This window comes from Oenanthe melanoleuca, unplaced genomic scaffold (assembly GCF_029582105.1).
Source record: "Oenanthe melanoleuca isolate GR-GAL-2019-014 unplaced genomic scaffold, OMel1.0 S096, whole genome shotgun sequence".
Lineage (NCBI taxonomy): Eukaryota > Metazoa > Chordata > Aves > Passeriformes > Muscicapidae > Oenanthe > Oenanthe melanoleuca.
Window position 1 is genome coordinate 1 of NW_026612745.1, and position 27768 is coordinate 27768.

Genomic DNA, 27768 nt, shown 5'->3' on the forward strand with positions numbered 1-27768 from the left:
CGCTTGGCTCTGGCTGCTGCTGCTTGTGGCTTTTCGCTGCTGTGGTAGTAGTTCGTTGCCTGGTTTGTTAGTTAGCTGGTTTTTTCCTTGATTTTTTGGCTTTATATTGCTTGAATTATTTGTTTTAGCTCGCTGTTGTTTAAGGCTTGCTGGCTGTTTTTTCTTTCCTTTCTCTCTCTCTCCCTCTCCCTTCCCCACCCCACTCACCTCCCGAGGATCAGCACCAGCTCGCTCCGGAGGAACCCTGCGGCCTGCCTCTGGACACCGGCCAGAGAAGCATCTCGTCCTTCCAGTGAAGATCGAATCATCCACGTCTCTCTTTCTCTCTCAGTGAAAATTTTTTTGTCATCTGGATCTGTGCTGGGAAGTGTTTCTCTTGTATGTGTTAATAAATAGGTTTTTTCCACTTTTCCCCCTGAGTAAAATATTTTTTTCTTAAGTCCAGTGGGATAAAAAATTGGAGGTTTATTCCCTGGAAAGCTCTTCAGGGGGTTTTTTCCCCTAAATTTGTCCAAACTAGGACACTATCTTAACCGTACATCCCAATATCTTCCGCACGCTTTTCCCTAACTCTCCACAGCCCAAGTTCAACTCAGGAAGACATTGGGCATCTTGTGTCTGTAGGAACTACCAAAACACCAAGATTCAGCCCAAAAATCCTCCAAATATCAAGACACAGATGAAAAAGCCCCGCAAACAGAGAGATTTAGCCCTAATCCCCTCCAAAATATAAAGATTCAGCCCCTGCAAAAAACCAAAGCAACAATGCTTAGGCCAATAAACCTCAGAAACACCAAGACTGACCTATGTAAAAATCATAGATCTCCCTCCCCTGTAACCTGCTGCATGTGTGGGAAGCAATGCACATGGGACTGGGGGAGAGGCTATAGACACAGGGAGGGGTGGAACATTGTGCTGATTCCCATTTCTGCTCCTCCTTCTCCTGTGTCCCTGCCCTTCCCACATTTGTCTTCCTTCTACTATTCCTCTTCCTCCTGCACAATCCCACCTTCTCCTCCCACATGCATCATTTGACCATTTTGTTCTTCAACCCTGCTTCTCCTTCCCTTCTCCTGCTGCCCCCAGGCCCAGCACCCACTGCCAGCTCCCTCTTCCCCCCACACCCACAGCATCCCAGCGCAGGGGCAGGGATGGAGCCGGGGCAGCGCTGGGCTCTCGGCCGCTCGCACCCGCACTCGGTCCCCACTGCAGCCGCTCCCGCCACGGCAGCGCGGGGGGGCCCGGCCTTGGCGCTGCCCCCTCCCACCTCCCCAAATTCCCCTCGTGGGGGGCGCTGGGGCCCGGGGGGGCGCAGGTGGGGTCCAGGTGGGGAACGCTGGGACCTGCGGCTCTGCCTGGACCCCCATGGAAGGAAGAACAGGAAAGTGTCTTTACAAACAGATGCTGGGAATCCCCTTGGACATAGGGCCAGGGACGGGTACATAAGGAAGTGACAGCAGAAGCCATCGGGTTCAGAAAATGTTGTTAATTGACCACACAGACTGCTGCTCAGCCAACGTCCTGCTAAATTCATGAACTCTCAGAAGGAGAACAAAGACCTAACAGAGCCATGAATATCGTTAGCTATACAAAAGTGGGGTGCATATTAAGGGGGGGATGCAGTGGGTGCGTTGGGAAGTCTGTACCTCTCAAGTACTTCAGCCAAGTAGAAGAAGCCTCTGTGAAATAGCTGAATGCTCAGGCTAAAAAGCATCTTTCAGTACTTGGGGAAAAAAAAGCACATATAGAAAGGAAAAGGTTAAATATTTGCCACATGTATTGACTGAAGGTTTGTGCTGTGTTGACCCAGAGAAGGACCTGGGAATCTCACAAGTAACGTTACCCAGCAATAAAATGGAGTTGAGGCAATTCTGAGAACTAATAAGAAATTGCAGGACCTGGATTGAGGATTCTCTGTTTGAGCCAGAATATTGTATGAGTTTTTAAAACCAGACAGCCTCAATGTTGTGGTATGGATTCAAGAAACAGCATAACTTCAGAAAATTAAATAAAACCAAAATGTTTGGTGCCCCAGTCATGGCTCTTCCAGACTCAGAAAATAAATTGGAATTGTGTGTGTGTTCTAGTACTGTCCTGGTTGAAGGGCAGGTGTCTGCCGATAAAGACAGAAGTTTTCCTTTGAAATAGAGACTTTAATTCCACTCCCCCCAAGTATTATAATTGTTTGAATCAAGGACTCTGAGGCAGAGATAAGGGGGCAGGAATAACAGCTCTTTTACTAATATCTCTAACCGGACAAGCAGAAACAACAGCAGTTGTTAAAATTACCAACAAAACAGTTCAAGTTCTGGCACCAAGTTAAAGCTTTGATAACCAAAAGAGCCTCTACATGGATGAGCAGTGCTCGGTGATTACAGAATGAAACTTGTTCAGTGGCACAAGAGGATTTAGAATTGAGGACAGGGGAAAGGTTTAACCCAGCCTTCTGTTTGAACAGCCTGCACAGGGGCTGGGAACAAACCCATGGCTGCATTCAAGAGACAGAGCTCCAGAGCCAGGCTGGGAGAGATTCCCTGGCCTGAGGGACAAAATGTGTTCATGGATGGGTCTGCAAGGGCAGGAGAAGGAAAAAGAGTTCCAAGACACGCTGTGATTAAGGAAAGGGAATTAGAGCAAGATTACACTCTGCCTAAGGAGTGCAGAGAAGCACCACTGGTGGCCAAGTGCCGTGACCCATCCCAAGTGTCCCTGAGCACAGAAACAGCCCCAGCACAGCTCAGCACGGGGGGACCCCTCACCCTGGGCTCAGGGGCTCTCAAGCCCCAGATTTGCACTTCCCGGCTGCAGCACCAGCATGGGAGGCCCCACTGAGCCTGCACTGAAGGCAACGCAGCAGCAGCCAGGGCTCCACATCCGGGGAAGCCCCTGGGGCTGCCCACACATCCTCTGCTCAAATCCTCTGCCTGGGCACCCTCCTTTGGCATCTCCAGCCACTGGGGCCAATCCTTGCTGCCACTGCTGCAGCTTCGCTGCTTTCTGTGCCTGCACTGCCACAGCTGCTGGGGAACACAACGGCACAATTCCACTCTGGCTCTCCATTGCACTCACACACTGGGCTGCCTGGGATTCGATTGCTGGAAAATATACAAAATCTAAATTTAAAAAAAAAATCTTAATTCTGGACTCGGGCTTGGTTTGCTTTTGCATTGGGGAAAGGAATTTCGAAGAGTTTTTTTAAGGAATGTTATGGCATTCAACAGAGATCAGTTTAATATCCCAACAAACTGGGAATAGCCCAAAAGACACCCACAAATGCAACGACCATTAGCAAAACATCAACGGCCATTAGCAAACATCAAGGAACACCCACCCCAGACACAGCCCCGGGCAGTGCTGGAGACACCTGGTCTGGAAAAGGCTGAGAAGGAAATCCAGGAGTGGGACCAAATTAACATCAGAAGGACAGAATCAGAGGCAAAGAAATCCGGGTCCTATAGTAAACTAGATACTAAGAACTACACAACTTGGAAGGAATGAACATCAATCCAATGTATTTCAATAGACTCAGACTGTATGAAATTTCGGAAAAATCCAGTGCAATTCCCGTGTCATGGAATGATTTTCTCTGCACACCCGGGCTATGTGTGGAAGAAATTATTTCTGTTGCACATCTTCGCAAGAATCAAATAATGTCTTGACTCTCTAACACTAAAGATGTCAATTGAAAAGCAGATTGTGGGGGGCCATATGTGAGTCATGCAATGGCTGCTGTGCAAGAGAAACATGGGTTCCAGTTAGCCAGGGGAGGAGCTTTAGAAATGCAAATTAACACTGCTGGGGCAAAAACATCCATTTATCATTGGAATTACAGAATTAGGTTACAAGGACAAGCAGTGAGGTCACTGAGAATGTCAGGAAAATTAATCCACAAACACCAGAAGTTTATGTCCAAAAAGGAGACAGAAGAGTTCTGCTTTGCTTTATTTGAATAAAGGGAGAGGCCATGGGCCATTCGTCTGTGATCTCTCAAATTTTTGGAGGACGCAGCCTCCTTTTTACCCTATTTTCCCGGCCATGTTTCTCTATCTCCTTTTCCATTCACGGAAGTACTTGAGAGGTACAGACATCCCGGAACGCCTCACACATGTGATTCCCCTCTAATTATAACCCCCCCTTTTAATTCTTAATTCTTATAGAAGTCACAGCTTTTCTCCATTGCTTTTTTCTTCTTTCAATATCCTATTTCACTTATCAGCAAACCTACACTTTGTTTTTAAAGGCAATTTTCTCTTTCCATTCATCAATCACTGTAATCCATCCCATTGTTTCTTTTATCCCTCAATGCTGGTCTTATCTACCAGCAGATCCACAGCTCATTTGTAAAGACAAATCCAACATGCCTTTCAAGAATAATTCCAAAACCAAAGAGGATCCAGGAAAAGAGATTGAGTCAATAGTAACTAAAACATTGTAAACGCAATTCTTGAGAAAATGAAGAGGGAGACCTGGAGATCTGTCACCTGCTGCTGCAGGTGGGACACCTGGGGGGACATGGGGACAGCTGGGGGACATGGGGACACCTGGAGATACACCTGAGATACACCTGGGGGTCATGGGGACACCTGGGGACATGTGAGATACACCTGAGCACACCTGGGGACACCTGGAGATCTGTCACCTGCTGCTGCAGGTGGGCACACCTGAGACATTGAGGACGCACTTGGGGGACAGCTGGGGACACCTGAGATACTGGTCAATGCTGGTCAGTGCTGGTCAGTGTTGGTCAGTGGTCACTCAGTGGTCACTCAGTGGTCACTCAGCGGTCACTCTGTGTCCCCCAGGCTGGCGCCAACATCAACGCTGTGGACAAGCAGCGCTGGGGGTGGGGGGGTCAGTGATGACCATGGGTGGTCAGTGGCAGTCAGTACTGGTCAGTACTGGTCTGTACTGGTCTATACTGGTCTGTACCGGTCTGTACCGGTCTGTACTGGTCAGTGCTGGTCAGTGGTCACTTAGCGGTCACTCTGTGTCCCCCAAGGCCGGCGCCAACATCAAGTGCGGTGGACAAGCAGCACTGGGGGTGGGGGGGGTCAGTGATGGTCAGAGATGACCATGGGTGGTCAGTGCTGGTCAGTACTGGTCTGTACTGGTCTGTACTGGTCAGCGGCCACTCAGTGGTCACTCTGTCCCCCCAGGCCGGACGCCAACATCAACGCCGTGGACAAGCAGCGCCGCACGCCGCTGATGGAGGCCGTGGCGCACGACCAGCTGGAGGCAGCGCGGTACCTGCTGCTGCGCGGCGGCTGCGTCTACAGCAAGGTGACGTCACCACCGGGCCAGTGACGTCACCGTGACGTCATCGCGCAATGCAGGTAACCCCCACACTTCCCACACCCCCCATGGTGTCGCTGCCCCGGTTGATGTCACTTCCTCTTGTGTGATGTCACAGTGCCCTTTATGACCGCACAGAGCTCTCTGTGACATCACCGTGTCCTCTATGACATCACCACATGCTCTATGATGTCACAGCTGCTCTCTATGACATCACCACATGCCTCTGTGATGTCACAGCGCTCTCTATGACATCACCATGTCCTCTATGACATCACCACATGCTCTATGATGTCACAGTGCTCTCTATGATGTCATTGTGTGCTCTCTGTGATGTCACTGTCCTTTGTGTTACGTCATCCCACCCCTATGCTGTCACCATGCCTCCTATGACGTCACCGTGTTCTCTGTGACATCACAGTGCCGTGTGTGATGTCACTGCGATCTCTGTGACGGCACTGTCCCCTCTATGGCGTCATTGTGCTATATGTGATGTCACCGTGTCCTTTATGATGTCACCACATCCCTCTGTGATGTCACGGTGCCCTGTATGATGTCACTGTGCCTTCTATGGTGTCATCATGCTTACCTATGACCTCACCGTGTTCTCTGTGACATCACAGTGCCCTCTGTGATGTTATTGCACTCTCTGTGACCTCACCGTCCCCTCAATGACATAATTGTGCTCTCTATGGCGTCACCATGTCCCCTATGACATCACCACATAATCTATGACATCACAGTGTGGTCTATGATGTCATCGTGCTCTCTGTGACTCCACCGTCCCCTCTATGACATCACTGTGTTCCCTGTGACATCACAGCATGCTGTATGATGTCATCGTGCTCTCTGTGACGCCACGATGCCATGACATCACTGTGCCTCCTGTGACATCACCGTGTTTTCTATGACATCACAGCACCCTGCATGACATTATTGTGTTCCCTGTGACATCACAATCCCTGTATGAGATTATTGTGCGATTTGTGATGTCACCTTCCCCTGTATGACGTCACCACATCCCTATATGACGTCACCACCCCTGTATGACATCACTACTCCCTGTATGACATCACCACCATCTGTATGATGTCACCACTTCTCTGTATGACATCACCAGCCCTCTCTATGACATCCCCACGCCCTGTGTGACGTCACCTCCCCTCTCTATGATGTCACAGGAGGAGGACGGCTCCACCTGCCTGCACCACGGGGCCAAAAATGGGAACCTGGAGATGGTGGAGCTGCTGCTGAGCACGGGGCAGGTGGATGTAAACGCACAGGTGAGTGTCCACTCAGTGTCCTGAGTGTCCTGAGAGTGTCCACTCAGTGTCCAGTGACTGTCCTGGGAGTGTCCACTCAGTGTCCTGAGTGTCCTGGGGCTGTCCAGGTGTTGTCCTGAGCATCCTGGGAGTGCGCTGAGTGTCTGCGGGTGTCCAGGGATTGTCCTGAGTGTCCACTCAGTGTCCAGGCGTTGTCCTGAGTGTCCTGGGAGTGTCCTGAGAGTGTCCTGAGAGTGTCCAGTCAGTGTCCTGAGTGTCTGGGGTGTCCAGTGATTGTCCTGAGAGTGTCCAGTGACTGTTCTGAGAGTGTCCTGAGTGTCCTGAGAGTGTCCAGTGACTGTCCTGGGAGTGTCCACTCAGTGGCCTGAGTGTCCTGGGGCTGTCCAGGGCTTGTCCTGAGTGTCCTGGGAGTGTCCTGAGTGTCTGAGGGTGTCCAGGGATTGTCCTGAGAGTGTCCAGTGAGTGTCCCACAGGTGTCCTTAGCGTCCTCAGAGTGTCCTGGGAGTGGTCAGGGACTGCCCTGAGTGTTCTGGGTGTGGTCAGAGGGTCAGGGGTGCTCAGTGACCCCTGAGTGACCCCAAGTGACCCCTGAGTGACCCCTGCCTGACCCCCAGGACAACGAGGGCTGGACCCCGATCATCTGCGGCCGAGCACAAACACATCGAGGTCATTCGGCGGCTGCTGACGCGCGGGGCCGACGTCACCCTGACCAACAACGTGAGCTGGGGACACACCTGGGCACACCTGGGGACAGCTGGGGACACCTGGGGACAGCTGGGACACACCTGGGGGGACACCTGGGGACAGCTGGGGGACATTTGGGGACACCTGGGAGGGACTGGAGCACACCTGGGGACATCTGGGGACACCTGGGACACACCTGGGGACAACTGGGGACACCTGGGACACACCTGGGGACATTTGGAGACACCTGGGACACACCTGGTGACACCTGGGGACAGCTGGGGGACATTTGAGGGACACCTGGGGACATCTGGGGACACCTGGGATTTTTGTGTTAATTTTGTGCTAATATTGGGTGAATTTTGTGTTAATATTTGGGTAAATTTTGTATGAATTTTGTGTGAAGTTTGTGTGATTTTTGGGTTAACCCTGGGTAAATTCTGGGTGATTTCTGTGATAATTTTGTGATAATTTTGTGATAATTTTGGGTAAGTTTTGTATTAATTTTGGAATAATTTTTGGATAATTTTGGGAGATTTTGGGGTGAATTTTGGATGATGTTTTGATTCATCCTGGGTAAATTTTGGGTTAACTTTGTGTAAGTTTTGGGTAAACTTTGGGTGATTTTTATGTTAATCCTGGGAAAATTCTGGGTGAAATTTGGGATAATTTTGGGTAAATTGGGGGTGATTTTTGTATTAATTTTGGGTGAATTCTGGAATGAATTTTGGATGAATTTTGGGTAAATTTTGTGTGAATTTTGGGATAATTTTTGGGTAAATTTTGGCATGAATTTGGGATAATTTTTGTGTTAATTCTGGGATGAATTTTGGGTAAATTTTGGGTGATTTTGGGTGAAATTTGGGATAATTTTGGGTAAATTGGGGGTGATTTTTGTATTAATTTTGGGTGAATTTTGGGATGAATTTTGGATAAATTTTGGTAAATTTTGTGTTAATTTTGGGATAATTTTTGGTAAATTCTGGGTGAATTCTGGGATAATTTTGGGTAAATCTGGGATAATTTTTGTGTGAATTTTGGGAGATTTTGGGATAATTTTTGTGTTAATTTGGTGTGAATTTTTTGTGATTTTTGTGTTAATCCTGGGTAAATTCTGGGTGAAATTTGGGATAATTTTGGGTAAATTGGAGGTGATTTTTATATTAATTCTGGGCTGAATTTTGGGTGATTTTGGGTGATTTCTGGCCCCAGCACTGCACCTGCCAGGACGATTGCTCCTCCTCCAACTGCCTAGCACGGGCAGCTCAGCATCTGCTGCTGGTACAACAAGGTGAGGGGGGTCCCCAAAAACCCCTGGGAAAAGGGGGGACCCCAAATCCAAAAACACCCCAAAAATACACACAGAGCACCCCAAAAACACCTGGGAAAGGGGGGGGGACCCCAAATCCAAAAACAGCCCAAAAATAGAAACACAGAGCACCCCAAAAATAACCTGGGAAAGGGAGGGACCCCAAATCTAAAAACATCCCAAAATAGACACAGAGCACTCCAAAAACCCCTGGGAAAGGGAGGGACCCCAAATCCAAAAACAGCCCAAAAACACCTGGGAAAGAGGAGGGACCCCAAAAAGAGACACAGAGCACCCCAAAAAATACCCTGGGAAAGGGGAAGGACCCCAAAATCCAAACACATCCCAAAAATAGACACAGCACCCCCAAAAATACTCTGGGAAAGGGGAGGGACCCCAAAATCCAAACACACCCCAAAAACAGACACAGAGCACCCCAAAAACCTCCTGGGAAAGGGGAGGGACCCCAAAATCCAAACACACCCTAAAAATAGACACAGAACATCCCAAAAAATACCCTGGGAATGGTAGTTGAGGAAGATTCCACAGATATCAAAGGAGCAGCTGGGTATATCCCTAAAAGGCAGCTGTAGATCTGAAATACCTTGGGAATTAGAGAGACATCAGTGAGCCACTTTTGAGTCCAACTGTTAGTGAAGAACCCTGTTCCAGAGAAATGTCAGCTTTTCTCAAGGAAGTTGAGCAGCAGGATATCATGGCTCATGTAGCTGGCAGGTATGAAGCAGACAAAGTGGGACATTTGTAGAGATTAACCCTGTGACTCACTGATGACAACAGGATGAAGAACCCATTTGATCAGACTCTGGGTCTTAGTAAGAAATGAAGAGGCCTCTGTTTATTATATTAGGCCAAGTTGTTCCTTGTCAGGTCGTAGCAGCTGCTTGGCAGCAGGCACTGCTGTAACTTCAGCCCATCACATCTGGAGGCAGCCCTAGAAGTGCTCTGCACCTCAGCTGGTGCCAGAGCACAGGGACACCCAGACACCTTCTTTAGACCCGTGTGTGCCATAAACTAAAGGCATCTCCCCAAACCAAGCTATCCAACCCAGCACTTAGCACAGAATATGTCACTGCCAGGGACGTCAGCATACAAAGAAAAATACAATTACAAAACCTATTGGGGATTTGATATAGTACAGGAAAAATTCAAATGCTGGTACTAACCTTCATAAATGAGCATATATACTAGCTGTTTTCCTGAAGTGTAGTTAAATAGTGTGCACTTTCCATAGCAGTTCAATTCTTCACTTCATGCATTCACAGCAGGCAGAGCTCTCACACAACTTGTGTAAGGAAGGGCTTAGTTCAAATGAACCGTGCTGCTTCCTCTGAAAGATACAAAATTATGGAAATGACAGATGCAAAGTCATAGTGTTAGTGTAGAAACACATAATCACAGGATGATTATATGCAGGTGCTTTTATTGAAGAGCTCTGGGAATCAGGGGTACAAACCCAAATCTGACTCCGACATGGATTCGAGATGGACATGTTTTTATACCCTTTTTGTTACATAGCTATATATTAATTATTAAACCCATATTGTTCTATTGCATACATTGATTTTATCCAAGCATGTATTCTTGCTGTTTTCATCAGGACCCCCCAAACATCCTTTCTTATGATTCTTGTTACAATTCCATTGTTTCTCATGATTCCTATTGTGATTAAACAATAATTATATTCAATTACCAAACAATCATTATATTTAACAATCATATTATTTATGATATGATGATTTCACAGGTGTAGACAAAGCTCGACGTTCATTCCCAGGGCTCAGTTCCCTTTCCCAGGCCTACCAGACCCAGCTTTTCTTTCCACCCCCTGAATCTATTGCATAAAATTCCCCTGTTTTAGAAAAATTTTAATCCTTCGATATCACTATTACCAAGACCACAAATATTAGCTGATAGAATAAATCATACTGCACGTGGATAATCAAGAGATTTTACAATGCACTCTAAACAATAACAAATCTTCAATATTGAACTATGTTGCTGCTGCCTCAGCAACTCCCAGATGAATGAGGACAATAATAACTACATCATACACTGATTATTTCTGCCTTTCAGAACAGGATACGGTGACATTGCCACTTGTGTTTACCATTCTGTATCATGTGGTTTATTGTCATTTTATGATTTTTAACAGTATCTGTTAATATTATTTTTCCTACTGGCTCATTTTCTGCTTTACAGCCACAGCTATTTCAGAGATTTGTTTTGCTCTCAGACAGCAGCAGACAGCAAATCAGACCTATGTTTACTTGCAATGTTCATTAGCTCCTGGGAATACCTTACAATGGCAATTTGTCATTCACAACACTTTCTGATACTCCAGTGACAAATCAAGTGCTACTGGTTCATTACTGCAAGCTGTAGCAAAATGTTTATCTTTTAAATCTGTGGCTGAAACTAAAATAATCAGCATTAATTATTCAGCAACATGAAAGAAGTGATAAGCTTTTAATCGCTATGAATCTAATCCATATAAAACACATTTTAAGTATGACTAAGATGAGCTAGATAAGCTCTTTTTATTGCTAACAAATGATTCTTTTAATCTTAAGGATCAGGGTCTCTTACCTCCATCCTTTATGAGATCTTCACATTAACTGCTATACAATATCCCACAGATACTTTGTGCAACGCTTCTGTTAATAATGTCTGTTGCTCACCACCAATGACACATCAATTTTGGTTTTTTTTTGGTGACACAATTAAAATTATTGTTTGTATGCTTCTAAACCAAACTTCATCAAACTTGTAAATTTTTTACCCAATTGATTTTTGAAAGAACAGTAGAATTTCTCTTCCTGATTTGACTAAGAAAGAACAAAACATGAGGGTAGCAAAAAATATCGATGAGAACTCGTTTGTGTATGAGCATTTATTCAGCTGATAATTCATATCAGTACATATATACATTGTTTTTAGATAATAGTATATTTAGCAAGGGTTTACAAAGTGATGTGAACTAACTATCAGGTCATTGCTTTAAAAGATTTGCTCTCTTCCCCTTCTTTTAAACTTTCTGTTCCTGAGAACCACAGGGAGATGTAAATGATAAAGAAGTTCCACGGTATCAATGAGTCCAGTGGATTACTGACATTAAAATCAAAATCAAAAGTATACACATGCCTTGTTTACTAGCAAAAAGAGAACAGAAGGGAAATCTCAGTTTTGATTCCTGGACATTAATCAGATTTAAAGGAAATATTGCACAGAATGAAATACAATTTGTATTAAATTTTAAACCAGCCCTGCAATTCTCACCCTTAATCATTTTAGCAAAGTGTCTTCATACTAGAAGTACTTTAGAAAATAATTGGAAATAAAGTTCCATGGAACCATGCTATCATAAAACAACTACCCTTTCTTAAGTTCTTCACAGAGAAGAACGAATATTTTATAAATCTGCTAAAGGGCAGAATGCATGGTTTAAGATGCTGAGCTCTACCTTTTGAGACACAGAGGGTACTTAATGCAGAGATAGTCTAAGAAATCCAAAAAACTGTGTTAGCAATGGGGCAACAAGTTCTGAACTCTTAGAATTGGTATCATTTATAATCAGGCCTGCTCTCTGCAGTGGTTTGAGCTCCAAGGGCCAAGCAGAGCCTGCAGGACAGGGAGCTGAGCTGTACCTGCAGTTCCAGGAGGGGTCCCGTTGGTGGCTCAGGAGCAGCTCCGGTGTCCATCAGCAATGTGCCCGCTCCTCCCGCCTGCTGCCAGTCCTTCCCTTGCAGTGCAGCAGGAGCTGCTCCCTGCCCCCGGCCAGCTCCTTTGCCTGCAGTCCCTTCCAGTGCTGGCACTACAAGCTCCCTCCTGCCTTGAGCCAAATGCCTGCCTGCACCTTGGGCTGCCTTTGCCAGGTCCCTTTTCCCAAGAGTTTCACTCCCAGACTTCAGCCCCAGCCCATTGGTTATTTCCATCACCAGGTAGTTTCACACAATGAACCATTTTGGTTTTACCTAAGAGGTGAATCATTGAGATTGTGGTGCTTTCTTGCACACAATGTCCTGCTAAGACCAAGAACGAGCTGTTTCTGCAGCTTAGTTTGTGGCTATTCCTACATCATTATATTCCACAATGAATGACTGAAGAAAATCTGTCCTTTTCCTTACTAAACTGAGGCTGCAGCTTAGTGCAAATATGTGTGTGTCCTGGTTTGAAACGACAGTTGTGCTAGGGAAAAGCAGGGCCTTCCCTCAAAATGGAGCTAATAAACCCTTCCCTCTGAATTAGTATAAATTTGAAATTAAGAGGCTCTCAGGCAAAGATATGGGATAGAAATAACAGTTCTTTACTAGTCTATCTAACAAGACAAACAAAACAACAACAACTATGAAATCAACACCAAACAGAGCAGTAACCCAGTTCCAGCCCTTCTTGGCCGCAGGCTCACTTCCCTGTGCCCCCTCCCCTGTCATTAGCCATCAGTGCTGCTTCGCATGTCAATGGGAAAAAATTCCACAGAGAGGTTAGGAAAACAAACAAATCCCAAACAGTGTGAAAAGAGAGTAAATGTCATAATCCCCTTACATTTTCTACCCTTCCCTCCCCAGCCAGGGTGCTGCCTGAGGGGGTTCCAGTGATGGACCACAACTCACAAATAACCTCAGTCAGGTTCTATTACCCACAGATTGACAGACCTGTGAGGAATTGGCTGCCACAGCCTGTCACACACTCACCAGAGCTTAAGGATCAGTGAAAAAATAGGGACAAATATTGATGTGGTCACTCATCATGGAAATGAGAAGTGCCCCAAAGCCAATGTCAGTTTCAAAGGGAAATTTATCACAGATTGTTTCAACTGCCCTGCTTATATATGATGACCAATTTCAGTTCACAGATGGCTACAGAATGGCACAACTCTGCTGACTCTATAGATAAAGACAGAAATATCCATTTCAGTTCCCACAATCAAGTATGTTCCAAGTCACTAAGTACTGCCCACATATATTTCTATATATGTGCATATATGGATGTTTGTATATAAAGTACCAACATCAATGGAATGATCTGGAAATCCACGGAGCAGGAGTTCTTCGCTCACTGGAGTCCCGGAGTTTTCTCAGCTGCCTTTGCCTGGCAGTTGTCAGCCAACGTGTGGCTCTGCTGCCATCCCAAATCTGCGCTTCCCTTGCCCAGCCTGAGTGCACGTGGGGCACGTGCTGGGCATGGCTGGAGATTTCCATGGCCAAAATCCCCCAGCACCATCACCTTTACATCTGCTCATTGCTTTGGATAGCACAGAGCACACAACACCCATCTCAGCTGGCAAATGTCATTTCTTGCAGATTGCGACAGCCCCACTGCTGGTCGACAAATGTAAGAGAATCCATTTCAGTTGAAAAATATAATTTACTACAAATTGCTACACCCGCGCTGACAATACAGAACTATACAAATCTCAGTTCAAGTTAAAAAAAGAAATTTATTGCATGCGTACAACAATGCTATGCAAAAATAAATAAATATCCACTTGAGTTAACAAAAACTTAATTTATTGCCAAACTCTACAACAACTCACTATTACACAAACATCAATTAGGTATTAACAACTTAATTTATTACATATAAGCATAGAGCCTATTAGAAACACAGAAATATGCATTCCCTCTCTAAATAGCCCTACACTAAGAACTTGATAGTTATACATGACTTCATACATCTTTAAATAGAATTAAATACATATGTATGCACATATAAATAAATACATATACAACTATAACAATCTATAAGTGTAAATATAGATTAAACATTACATATTATATGTAAGTAGATCTATAAACCAAACCTATCATTATACAAATATCACTGCTACAAATCTAAATATTCATGCAACTGCATCAATACAAATATACAGCTATACATCTCCACACAACTGTTAATGCAGTCACACAGAGAAATTGATCAATATACATATAAAAATAGAAAAACAGAATACATATACCTATGGAAATACCAATATACGCATTTAAAATTACACACACACACACACACACACACATATATATATATACACACAAATATACATATATATATTTATATATATATGTATATTTGTATATATACATAGCACATCCATAAATATATAAAAGACATATGGAAATTCTCCTATGCAAATAACAATCTACACATATAAATATCCATCTAATTATCCCTCTCTATGTGCAGGTCCATATATCTTTAAAGAGAACTCTAAGCAGAAAATGGGATTCCAACAGCGCCATCTTCAAAGCTTCTCCCTCTGGCTCTTGGTCCTGTGCAGAGCAGCTCTCCTGGACAGGGACAGCAGATGGCACATCTGGGAAGCAAAGGGAACACTGAGTCAGGAGCAGGGCCTTTCCCCTGGCAGCACCTGCACTTCCCTCAGCACAGAGAAAATCTCAGCGCCTCCCCAGGAGGGCAGGAAAGGAAAAGCAGGCCGAGCGGGCCAGGGTGTGGCGAGCGCAGCGCGGCGGGACCGTCCCGCAGCCCCCGGCAGCCCGGCACAGGCGGCACAGCTCCCGGGCCCTGCCGGCACAGCTGCCTTGCCCCAGGACAGCCCCTGTGCCAGGCCGGGGCAGCTGCGCTGAGCAGCCCCAGCACGGGCAGGGCCGCTCCTGCCCCTGTGCCGGGCACTGCCCACGGCCACAGCCCATCGGCACCCTCACCCCACCCTGCCTCACCGGCCCTGGGGCCTCACCCAGGCTCTGTGCCAGCAGCAGCTCCCTGCTCCTGCTCCTGCTCCTGCTCGCGGCCTTCAGCCTCTCCCATCTGGCTCCTGTCAGTCCTCCTGCTGCCTTCAGGATCTTCATTGCAGCTGTGGCAAAATCAGAGGCTCAGGAATTGGTTCCAAGGCCTGGCAGAGCTGCAGTCCCAGACCCCTCTGTGCTCCCTGCTGGCCCCTCCATCCCCTCAGCCCCGCCATGCTCTCGGCAAACCCCGAGTCCCCTTCAGTTTCTTCAGACCCCGCTGTCCTCTCACCCCCCTCAGTCCCTTCTCACCCATCCCGTCCCCTTAGCGCTGCCACCTCCCTCAGCCTGTGCCACTTCCCTGTCACCTCAGTGCCACCATCACCCTCAGCTGCCCCACACCCTCAGCCCCAGCAGCACCTCAAGGTCACCGTCCCTTCAGTGCCAGCGCCTCCTCAGCCCCTCAGCCCCCTCAGTCTCACCGTCCCTCAGCAGCTCCTCAGGGGACACTGCCTGCGGCCACCGGCAGCTGCCACCGCTCCAGGGACACCCGGGGCTGGAACTGCTGCTCCGCCCGGCCCGGCCGCCAGCTCGGACCCAGCACAGCAACAGGAGACAGAGGGCAAAAACAAGAGATTAAGAAGGCATCCGTGGAGGGAAAGAGGTAAAAAAAGGCCTCTATTTGTACAGATATCAATCTTCGTAACCTATTTATAGAGGTATCAATAGTTGTACAAATACAACTATATATATGTAAATGTAACTAGACATATGTATAAATGCATCTAGGCACATTTATAACTTCACATATAAAAACATAATTACATACATCTACAACTATATATAAATTAAACTATACAGATCTATTAACACAACTATAAAAATGGATAGACGTAACTATAGGCATTTAAATACACCTATATAAATCTATAAATATAACTATATAGATAAACAGAACAATACATATCTATAAATGTGACTATTGACAGAGGGATTTCACCTGCCTGATGGTCACAGGCCTTCCCTCTGTCTCTTCCTGCCTCCTGGAGAGGTTATCAGATGGGATCTGGGAAGCAAAGGGAACAGGGAGTCAGTCTTGGCCCTTGGGCGCGTTTCCCTTGGGCACCAACTGTCCTTCTGTCAGGGAATGTTCAAGATGGTCTGAAAGGGAGACTCTCACTTGGAATTTGAAGCCTGATCTTTAGAGAACAGGGACCACTCTAAATGCTCAAAACAGTGTAAAGCATTGAAGTATCTTGATAAAGTCTCAGCTCTCGCAGTGCAAATGGCACCTGTGAGAGCTCGAAACACAGACTGTCCCAGCTCCCACAGAGAAGCCCAGCCTTGTTCTTTCTCTGTGCTGACAGAGACACCTTAGGTCTCACTAATCTGGGGTCATTCAGGCTTCTCCTTTTGTTACCGCACTTGCGGTTTTCAACTGCTTGGCCTCTGATCTCCTGTTCCTTGTTTTTCTTGTGTCTCATAACATTTACCAGCAGTCTGCTACTACATTTAGTCAGTGATTTGGACTTCTACCTGAAGCGCGGAAAATAGACTTCACAACCCGTAAAGTTGTGGAGTAGGTACGTATTTTATTCAGCGCTGGACGCAGGGGGAGAGCATCCTCCCAAATCCTGCGTACCTTACATGCTTCTAACCTTCTATTTATCTAGGAAGTACATGCATATTCTAAATCGCCTCTACATATTGATTATCTGCCCCGCCTGTTTCCCCGCCTCGTATGGAAATTAGCTGCATATTCATTGCGGCTGCGTAGTTTATTGAGTCGGTGGTCTTCAAATGAGTCTGTGGGCAGAAAACGATGAAGTAAAAGTCTTCCTCACTAGTTGAACTCTTCACCTTGTCTTTCCACGCATGCGCTTGTAGTCTCTTGGTCGCAGACTTTGCACTTTCATGGAGAGGGACACTTTCCTATACTTCAGGGGTCTCTTATCGTGCATTCCTTTCCCTATTTACGCACACAGTGACTGATACTATATGTTATACATCGTGCATTCCTTTCCTTATAAGCACACAGTGACTGGTACTATATATGTTATACTCTTCATTCTATGTAACCCTTAAATCCCCTGTTTCAGCTGAATGAGCTGCACTCAGCAAGGTGTCGTGCATGGGAAAAAGATGAGAGTTGCTGCAGCACATCAGAGGAGGAGCAGCATTCGTTTGTGGTCATGGTCCGCCAGGGAACCACGAAAATGTTTCCCATGCCCATCCTCTGTACATTTGGACCAGGATATGAGCAAATTTCTTATTTCCTTTGTTATCTGTTTCACCACTTTAGAGTTATCACCTATTTGCAAACAGCAGTTTGAGTCATTAATTTTCCACAAACTTCTCCTCCTGTTGAAAGATAATCTGATTCCATCAGAAAATGTCTTGTTCTTCCTTTCCCTGGATTGGTCGGCAGGAAAGTCAGGAGCTGGTGCTCTCGAATTGATTATTATTTCAAGGACTGATAATACGTTCTTTAGTTAATAGTAATAATAATAATAATAATAGTAATAATAATAATAGCTGGTGCTCTCGAATTGATTATTATTTCAAGGACTGATAATACGCTCTATAGTACATAATATTATTATTATTGTTAATAATAATAGCATTAATAATAATAACAGTAGAAATAGTATCATGAATATAAATCATAGTAGTAATAATTATAATAATATTTAGTTTTTTAACCTAATTATGCCACTCAAATTATGGGTGAATTCTCTGTCTCCTGATATGTATTTCTTAGGGTTCCCAAGGACTGCTCCATGGTGTTGTAGGATTTGTTGTGGTGTTTGTTCATCTTTTCCACATTTTTGGGAGCTCCTTCCATCCAGGGCTGCATCAATTGACCAGTTTTATCTAATTAAATCAATTACTTGGATTCCCAACTGATTTCTCTGGACTAGCAAAAACACCCCAGTGCTCTAATATACCCTATATAACCTAGACAGTGACAGCACATGTTGGAGTGAGGAGAGGGATGATTCCCCCCCAGTTTTTTTAGTAAAGTTTTCACAACATTCTCTGTTTGCTGTTTCCCTTTGCAGCTTAACCAATTTCTGTTGCAGTCAGGTATCCTCACTGTGGGCTCTGCCTTTAGCTGTGCAAATTCCATCTGTGCAAGCAGGCAGAGCTTGGGGTGAGGGCCAGAGGGAAGCAGCCCAAATCCTCCGCCAGGCAAGGAGACCCTGGTGGCTTGCCCACACTTTACCCCAGCAGTGTTAATTTGCATTTCTAAAGCTCCTCTCCTGGCTGTCTGGAACCCTGCTTCTCTTGTAGAGCAGCCATTGGATGACTCATATGTGGCTGCCCCACAATCTGCTTTTTTTTTTTTTTCTTATTAACAATACTCTATTAACTTTTTATCTGTTAAAGTATCACCTTTAAGGCTCTTCCAGTTTTGCAAAATCCATCCTAAATGTGAACATTGAAAAACCCATACCAAAATTTTGCCATCACTAAGAACCGCACACATATATACAGAAAAAATCCCAATGCAAATGGTCAAACCATTCATGTGGGAGGAAAAGGTGGGATTATGCAGGAGAAGGAGTAATAGGAGGAGGAAGATGAATGTGAGGAAGGGTAGGGACACAGGAGGAGGAGGAACAGAAACAGGAAGGAGCACAAAGTTCCATCCCTCCCTGTACCTGCAGCCTCTGCCCAAGCCCAGGAGCGTTGTCCCCATCACATGTAGCAGGTGACCAGAGAGGGGGATCCAGGATTTTCACAGGGGTCAATCTTGGTGTTTCTGAGCTTTATTGGGCTAAATGTTGGTGTTTTTTGTGTTTTCTTCTAGGTGCTGAATTTTTATATTTTGGAGGGGGTTTTGGCCAAATCTTGTTTTTTGGTGGCTTTTTCATCTGTGTTGTGATTTCTGGAGAATTTTTGGGCTGAATCTTGGTGTTTGGGATGTTCTTATACATGCAAGACTGCCCAATGTCTTCCTGAGTTGCACTTGGGCGAGGAGGAACCCCCAGCCCAAGGCCCTCTCCTCTTGTTTTTTTTCTTCCAAACCAGGAGTTTTCATTCCCAAGGCGTGGGCAGATGGAGGAAGAGGAAAAGCCCCGGAGATCCCTCCCAAGGAGGGGCTGCAAACCCAGCCCAGGGAGCTGCAATGAGGAGGAAAGACCCTCCCTGAGCCGGGAAGGCGGCCGGAGATGCAGGCAGAGCTCAGAGCTGGTGGAGAAGCCTCATGGAGGGGAGAAGCCCCACAAGTGCTTGAAATATGGGAAGGGTTTCAGCTGGAGCTGCCATCTGATCCAGCACCAGAGGATCCACACTGGGGAGAAGCCCTATGAGTGTGGGAAATGAGGGAAGGGATTCAGAGAGAGCCACTACCTGATGTAGCACCAGGTGATCCACACTGGAGAACAGCCCTACACCTGCTTGGAATGTGGGAAGAGCTTTGGGCTGAGCTCTCAACTGAGGAGCCACCAGCGCATCCACACTGGGGAGAGGTCCTACGAGTGTCCTGAGTGTGGGAAGAGCTTCTCACACAGCTCTCACTTGACCCAACACCAACGGAGCCATCACTAAGGGAAGCCCTGTGAGTGCCCCGAGTGTGGGAAGAGCTTCGTGCTCTGCACCAGCTCCATCCCCCATGGGAGGATCGGTGTTGGATGATCCCCAGTGACCCCTGTTGGGCAGAGCCCTGGTGATCCGTGGCCGTGGTGATCCCCGTTGTGTGGCGGGACGGGGTTGCCGAGATTTCTCTCTCTTCTCCTTGTCCTGCTGTGATTTGGTTGGTAATAAATCCCCTCCCTGTGCCCAGGCTGGGTCTGTTGTTCCCTGTCGGTGCTCGGGACGGGATCTCTCCTGTTCCTTCTCTCAACTCCCGGGCCTCTCCTCAGCCAATCAGACAATGCGATGGAGAAGTTTCAGCCAATCAGAGAGAGCAGCTCTGATGACTCACCGGTTGCCGGGCAGACCCGCAGCACCCAGTGTTCCCCACCTGGACCCCGCCCTCCCCGCGCAACCACGATCCCCCCGCGGGGTCCCCCCAAGTCCCGCCTCCCAGTAAATGGAACTGGGTCTAACTGGGAAGCCTTAGTGGGAACACTGGGAACAGCTGGGCACGGGCAGAGTGACAGCAGGGCTGGGGGTACACACAATCCCCCCCCCCTAAATCAGCAAGGGGACAGAGCGGGGGGTCCTGGCCGGGCCTGCGGCCACGGGGAGGGGGTGCAGCCACTGCTGGGTCAGGAGCTCTCAGAGCAGAGAAAAGTGGATGACACTCTGTTGGTGGCCCCAGGGGGAGCACACACGCTCCCGGCCACTCCCTCACCTTCTTGCATAGATTCCGAGCCCCAGCGTCAGGAAGACGACGCCCAACTTGAAGACCCCGATCCCCGTCAGCACTTTGCTGCACCCGGTGTCCGGCGGCAACATCATTGGGTTCCGCAGGGTCCGGATCCTCCAGATCCCTTTACAGACACCCCAAGCCCCTCTAAGCACCTCTCCAATCTCCCCCAACCCACCGAGGACCCCCTGAAACCTCCTCCCAGTCTTGTACCAGCCTCCCCGGGACCCACCAAAGCCTTTCCTGTCCCTCTCAGGATCCCACAGCCCCCTCCCAGTTGCCCCCCACAACCCCAGGACTCCCAAACCCTCTCCCAGTCCCTTCCCAGCCTCTCCATGACTCAACAAGACTCCTTCCAGTCTCTTCCTAGCAGAAGCAGCCTCATTCCAACCCTACTTTCCAATCCCTGATCTTTTTCCAGCCCCTCCAAGCTCACTCAAATCCCACTCTGTTACACCCAGCACCCCCAAACTCCCTCCCAGTGCCCATCAGGACCGGCTGAACCCCATCACACCCTCCTCAGCATCCTTCAAACCCCTTGTCAGTCATTCTAAACCCTGAAACCCCTCTCCCAGTTTAAACCAGGTTATCTCAAACTTGCTCCCAGTTACTCCCAGGACATCTCAGTCCCTCTCCCTGCCCCCCCAGTACCTCCACACTGCCCTTGCACTGCAGGGTCCAGGCTGTGCCCCAGTGCAGGCTCAGGGGGTGCTCCAGGCTGATGTGCTCCACCTGGAAGCTGGAGGTGACCCCCCCACACCTGGGGAGGGTTTCCAGCAGCACCAGGAGCTTGAAAGAGTCCAGTCCCCACTGGCGACCAGGTCGGTGGCCACTACATGCCCTGAGAGTTCCTGCTGGCCCTGGAACCACCTCAGCTGGATCTGGGCAGGGTAGAAATCCATCACAGAGCAGAGCAGGCAGCCAGGGCTGGGCTGGGAGCTCGAGGGCCACAGTGAGATGGACACTCTGGGGGGCACTGGGAGAGAGCGAGGATACGCTGGGATCAGCTGAGGGGAACTGGGAGTGATGGGAGAGGGGTGGTGTGGCACTGAGAGGGACTGGGGATGAACTTGGAGAGAGTGGGAGAACACTGGGAGGGAGTGGATTGGATCAGGGTACTGGGAGAGGGGATGTCAGTCTGGGATTGGACTGAAAGGGACTTGGGAGGGACTGGAGGGGCACTGGGGGAGAGGGTGGAGGTCTGGGAGTGGAGTTAGAAGGACTGGGAGTGGATTGGGAATGGAATGGCTGTGGACTGAGAGGAATTAGGAGAGACTGGTGACACTGAAAGGACTGGGGAGGCTCTGAGGAGGCCGAGATGCACAGGTGGGGGAGCACTGGGAGAGACTGGGATGGACTGGTGTGTCGCTGTGGGGGCGGATGTGACACATGAAACTGTTGCCTTTACGAGCTGGAACAGAGATCACACAGAGTTAGGGGAAATAAATGGGTATCTATTGAAAGGCCTTCAAAGGCCACACCCTGGCAGCAACAGTGCCACAGCGTGGCCCCTGCCCTGCCCGAGTGGCTCCAAGGTGGATGCAAAAGAGAGCTTGGTCACATGATTTTACATTTTTATAGACTTCAGTCCATTTACATACAGGAGTCAGCCATCCAATTAATAGTTTCAAATTGTAAGGTGTCCTCCTCCTCTTCTCTTGGCTGGCCTGCCCTCCTCTTCTCAGGTTGTTTATACTTTGGGCCTGGAGTCTGAAGAAACTGTCCTTGAGCCCATAGCTGGTATCAGACTGTTTCACCTTTATCACCCTAAAGCACAACAGAAAGCATACCCAAGCAGAACAGAAAGCTGGGATCTGAAGGCATCATTTCCTCCCTTTAGAGGCTTGACAAGGCCTCTGCTACCTTGTCAAGTCTCTATTCTAAACTTCATTATCAACAGAAACTTAATAACTAGTCAATGTTTAACAATAATAATATAAATATCTAACATTAGACAAATATCTAATAACAATACATACTAAAAAAACCCATAAACTTAATAACAGGAAACAATTTAGCAAGAATAATATTTTGCATAATCAAATATATAAAGAAGAACAACAATTAAACATAGAATAGAAACAAAGACAAGGAATCACCCAAAACACACTATCATTTACATTTATTTTTGTTGTTAAAACTTGTTTAGGAGCAAAGCTTAAGCTTTTCTTAACTCTGGAGTAATTAATATATCAGGAGAGCATTAGATGTTTATCAAAACATCTTTTCTTTTAGACTTCTGCATTCCAGTCTGCTGCACCAGGCAACTACAAACTGCTAGAAAATTAGATATTTGATCTTTTTATTCTAGGCACATATAAGGAATCACCTGAAATGAGTGATTCCCAATGGGTAATTGTGATGCAGAAAATATGTTCTAATAAATATCCAATGTTCTGCTTGCCACAAGCTGCAACTGCAGCTGAGGTGCCTCCCCTGGGACCCACTCGTGAGACAGAGAGCTTCTTCCAGACAGCACCCCAGATGGGACCCAGAGCTACTGCAAACACCAGCAGATTTAGGTGCTCACCTCAAACATACATCCACATCTACAGCACAGAAACATCTTACAAACTGCAGGATCTAATGTTTATCTGATGAGATGAGACACGTCCACTATGTTTACTCCCATGAAGTTGCTGCGCATAAATACCTCATGCCTGAGTCTGCAGTGCTGCTCTATTTGACAGATCAGGGGGAGAACTGACAGTACCCCACAAACCCTGAGTTTTGGTGCATTCCCTCTTAGGCTCATTTTGTTTCAGTGCTGGCCCAGCCCTGCTGCTCTGAGCTCTGGCTCTGACTCTTTTCATACCCCTCTTGCCAGATTGCTCCCAGGAGAGGAGGGGGCAGAGGAACAGCCCATAGCACAGGACAGCTTCACTGTAACTAATTTAGTCTGCCTGGGTGAGTGAAAGCAGCACAACAGCTCTAACAGTGGCTCACTGTCGTTCGTGTACCAGTGGCCTTTGCTCCACCTCAATAAGTTAGAACTCACAATAAAGTCTTTTAGAAATTGGCAAATTTCACAGTGATACCTACAGATTATGGCAGCAACTTGTGCAAGAACAGTAAACAATATTTAACAGGTATTCTTTAACTAAGAAATCTAGCCATACATTATAGTTTTAAATTTAAATATGAAGTAGAATTATTTAATTACATATTGGGGATTAAGTCCCAGAGTTCGTGGATGAGTTAACCAGTCAATGTGCCCCACTAGGTTCCAGTTGTTACTGTTTTGTTCTTGCTGAGCCCAGACAACTCGAAATCTCTCTCGATACCAGGGTAACTCTGGAAGTAGGGGGTGAAGGAGACCCTGGGACAGGCTTCGATGATGGCCCGGCTGGTGACTCGCACACAGACCCAGCAGTGGGTAGTGCGGTGGGTGCGGAGCTGCTAACCGGCCAGCGCGCACGGGCAGGCGCTGCAGCCTCCACCCGCACGGAGGTGGGCACGGGCCCGCAGAGCGCGGGGCATCCGCGGCAGTCGCGCACCCGCAGCGCGTTGGGGTTGCTGCGGAGCCGCACCCGGCAGCCGCGCAGCTCCGACAGCAGCAAGCCCCGCTGCAGCAGCTTTAGCTCTCTTGTCTTGGGCGCCGCTTAACCTGCACAGCGGCGGCCCGCCCGATTCGCCCTTGGCGAGGCCGGGGCCGGGCGCGGCGAGCTCGGCGGGGCGCGGGGCACCGCTCGGGGCCGCTTCTTCCTTGGGGACGCGAAAGACGAATTTCTTCTTCGGCTGCAGCTGCTTTGCTGCCTGTTGTCACCCCGCTTCCCGTGCTTCCCCTCCTTTCTCCCCTTTGCGGGGCTGCGGGAGGAGGGGCCGCGCCCCGGCCTTCGGGGTTGCCACGGTAGCTATCAAGCCCAAGAGCAGAGGAGGCGCCACCTCTCCTATGGGCTCCCTCTCCGCCTTCTTCGTAAAAGGCCTTGTCCCCCGGCCCCTCCTCTCGGGGCGGCACCGAGGGCTGCACACACTCGTTATCTCTTTCTTTTTTCCCGACCCCCGTGGGCGGTGCCGGGGACGGCAGCGCGGGCAGTGTGCATGACCGCCAGGGCCCGCCTTCCTCCTCCTTCACTGACCGGGGCCCTGCCTGAGCCGCGCCCCCCCTTTCCCCCCTCTGCGGGGCTGCGGGAGGAGGGGCCGTGCCCCGGCCCGGGCCCGTGCCCGGCGCAGTTGGGACCGATTCTGCTTTCATGGCAGGCGCAACCAGGTCCAAATCTGCTTTCTCTTTTTCTCGGTCCAGCTTACATGCTAATATCAGGAAAAGCCGGGCATATTTTAGCTCTTCAAAAAATTTATCTCTACGCAGTTGGGATATTAAACTTGATATTAATTTGTGATTTAAACTTCCAAACTTAGGCCAGGTTTCTCCATTATCTAATTCATACACTGGCCAAAATTTTTCCGAGAGTCTAATAAGTTTAGGCTTTGAAAGCTCAGACTCTTCTCCAATCAGATCTGCCCAGCTTTTCAATATTAGCCCCAAAGGGCTATTTCTTGGAATACTATTATTATCACATTCAGAAGAGGATGTGCAACCCATTCTGATATCCTGAACTATACAACAAAGCACAAACCAAACAGTCCAAACAGTCGGGATTTGAAACCACGACCCTTCGAGCCACAGCACAGACACTAATTACCTGCACCACTCTGGCTTCAAGCCAGATTACTGATCCTCTGTACCATGGTCTTCCTTTCCAATGAAATATAAGATCTGTTGACATTTTTTTGCAACCTTGTAAGTAGAATCTATCCTTTTTTTCTACATTTAAGTTCTCATTGGAAGCAGGATTCTCAGCTTTGGTTCATTCCTCACTGCAGTCTCTCAGAAGAGTTTTCAGAAAGGTTCTGGAACTCCACACCTGTTGCAAGCCCCCATAAAATTCATAATTAGCAGTTCAGAGGTTTGAGTTTTTGTGTAGAACAGAGAAGCCTCAGTGTTTGCATTTCTTACAGATATGCACCAGCTCCCAAAATTTTTCTGTCTTTCAACTGTAGCTTGTCAGACAAATGGCTCAAAATATCAGCACCAGGGTAAAGAGAAGAAAATTTCTATCCTAGTAAATACCATTTCCACTTGTTTTTGTGAGGATTTTCATTGGGAGGGATCCTTCCATCCTCTCACCCCATCTCCTCCTAAGTACTGTACATTCCAGAGAGTTTGTCTACTACTCTGCAGACCTTTCCTCTATGTTCTCCACTATTTTCATTTATAAACTCCTCCAAACAGCAAGTTATCATTTATTGGTGGGTGGCTGGTTTCTGTTAGACTCCACCTAGGAAATGGAGACAAACTCTTCAGCTTTGGTTGGAGCACAGCTCCACACAAGCAGCTCTTGTATAACACATCACTGCACACAGTCTTATGCAAAGGACAAAAATACTTACATTATAAAAAAACTGCAATTTTTTTAGCAGTTTATAAGTGATCTAGGACAAAATCCCCATTGTCTTTTCACATGATTTGCATTCTTTGTGGCTTCACCTTTGTAGGCATTCAGGTCCCCAACCCAAATAAAACCAAGAGACCATTTCAAGTTTTGAAAAAGACATGATTTGAAATGTTAAGTACATATCACTAATTTTAGATGTTTTAGTTTTTAATTAATGTGCCCACATTTTCTGTACAAATAATTATAACTTCATAAGTAAAATGTCTCTTTTCATCCAAAGGGCTCTGGTAATGCCAATTAATCAATCAAATGCTAGTACAATAAGAATTCCTGAAATACCTTTGTTCTAAAAGTACAGAGGATGCTGTCATATTTCCCTGCTACATGAAATTAGGTTGTTCTGCTTTGGGAAGGCAGTTTTCCAACATCTAAAACATAGATGATATATAGCTGAGTCAAAATTTTCCTGAATCCTTTTCTAAGGAAAGTATTACTCTGACATCAGTGTGTGTGAATTTCAGGTTCCAATATCTTATCATGGGATCTTAGCCCTCTGACTAAAACACCTTTTTATGAAAGTTTTTCCTTTAAATTGTAAACAGGAAAAAAACTCCTTCTATATCCAACCTTTCATTTTATTCAGCTGGCTGATTGACTTTTTTCTTCTTAAAACTAACAACTTTTACCATTTGATAAAAGCAGCCAGAAATGCAAAGTCTTTAGGCATTCTTGACCATTTGCATTAGTTAACTGACAAAACATTAAGCTTCTCTTCAGGGTTCCAAAATGCCAATAAAGATGTCCTGTACCAGAAGGAGTGCTGCTGAAATGGGATGCAGCTGGCATTCTGGCTGGAGACAGTTTTCCTTGGGGGCCCTTTCATTGCTTTAACACTAATCTGTGACAAAAAGGCCTTGTCAGATTCTTACTGCATTTAAGAAGCTTTTGGTGAGATTTGTATTGATTTGAAATAAGGCAACTGACAACATTGCAATAAATTTTTACTACTTAGTACTGATCAATATGGATTTTTTCAACCTTTCTCAGGAAAATTGCTTTCTATTGCTTCAGATATGGCCAAGCTGCTCCTAACTTAATTATATCTCATGCAACAGGTCATGCACTTTTTCTAGTTCTAGTTTCTGACATGAAACAATTTTTAACAGTCCAGGAACATTTTTGTGTCTACTACTAAAAAACCTGAATGCCTGCTGCCCTAACAGGACTGTGACAGTAGCAGTATCTCCCTAACAAAGGTAACTAAAATAAATTGCCTTTGCTGTATCAAAAAGGGAACACTTCTACCATTACACCTTAAAAGTCTAAGATCTTGAGAACAAACATTTTGAAGAAGACATTTAAGTCTGGATAGTGGGTGGCATCTTCTGTCCATGTTCCAGATGCCTCACACAACTCTCAAATCAAATTATCTAAATGGATATTCTTTAATTCATGAATTCTACTTAAACTACAGTTATGTTCTTTGGGGAGAAAAGGAGTGTAAAAATTATGCAACCAAATTAGAAACCACTAGCAGAAGCCTTTGTAAGGAGTTCTTTCAGCACAGCAAAATAAACATGATTTCTTCTCCTCATCTGTGAAGAAAACAGGAGAAAAATAATTATAAACTAAGACAGGGCTTTGATGTGCTCAGCAGGAATTGCCAACATTGACTCTTGAGAGAAGGTTAGGCAGGTGAATATCTGCAGGAAAGCATTGGAGAACTCATTCACATTCAGCATTTCAGCAAAACTCATATTTGTCAATTAATGGAAAACGTGTTTTT

General features: G+C 46.7%; 1 pseudogene; it reads right to left on the minus strand.

The window, feature by feature from the left end:
* Positions 1-20567: 20567 nt before the first annotated feature.
* Positions 20568-24781, minus strand: LOC130266591 (uncharacterized; annotated as a pseudogene).
* Positions 24782-27768: the final 2987 nt, after the last annotated feature.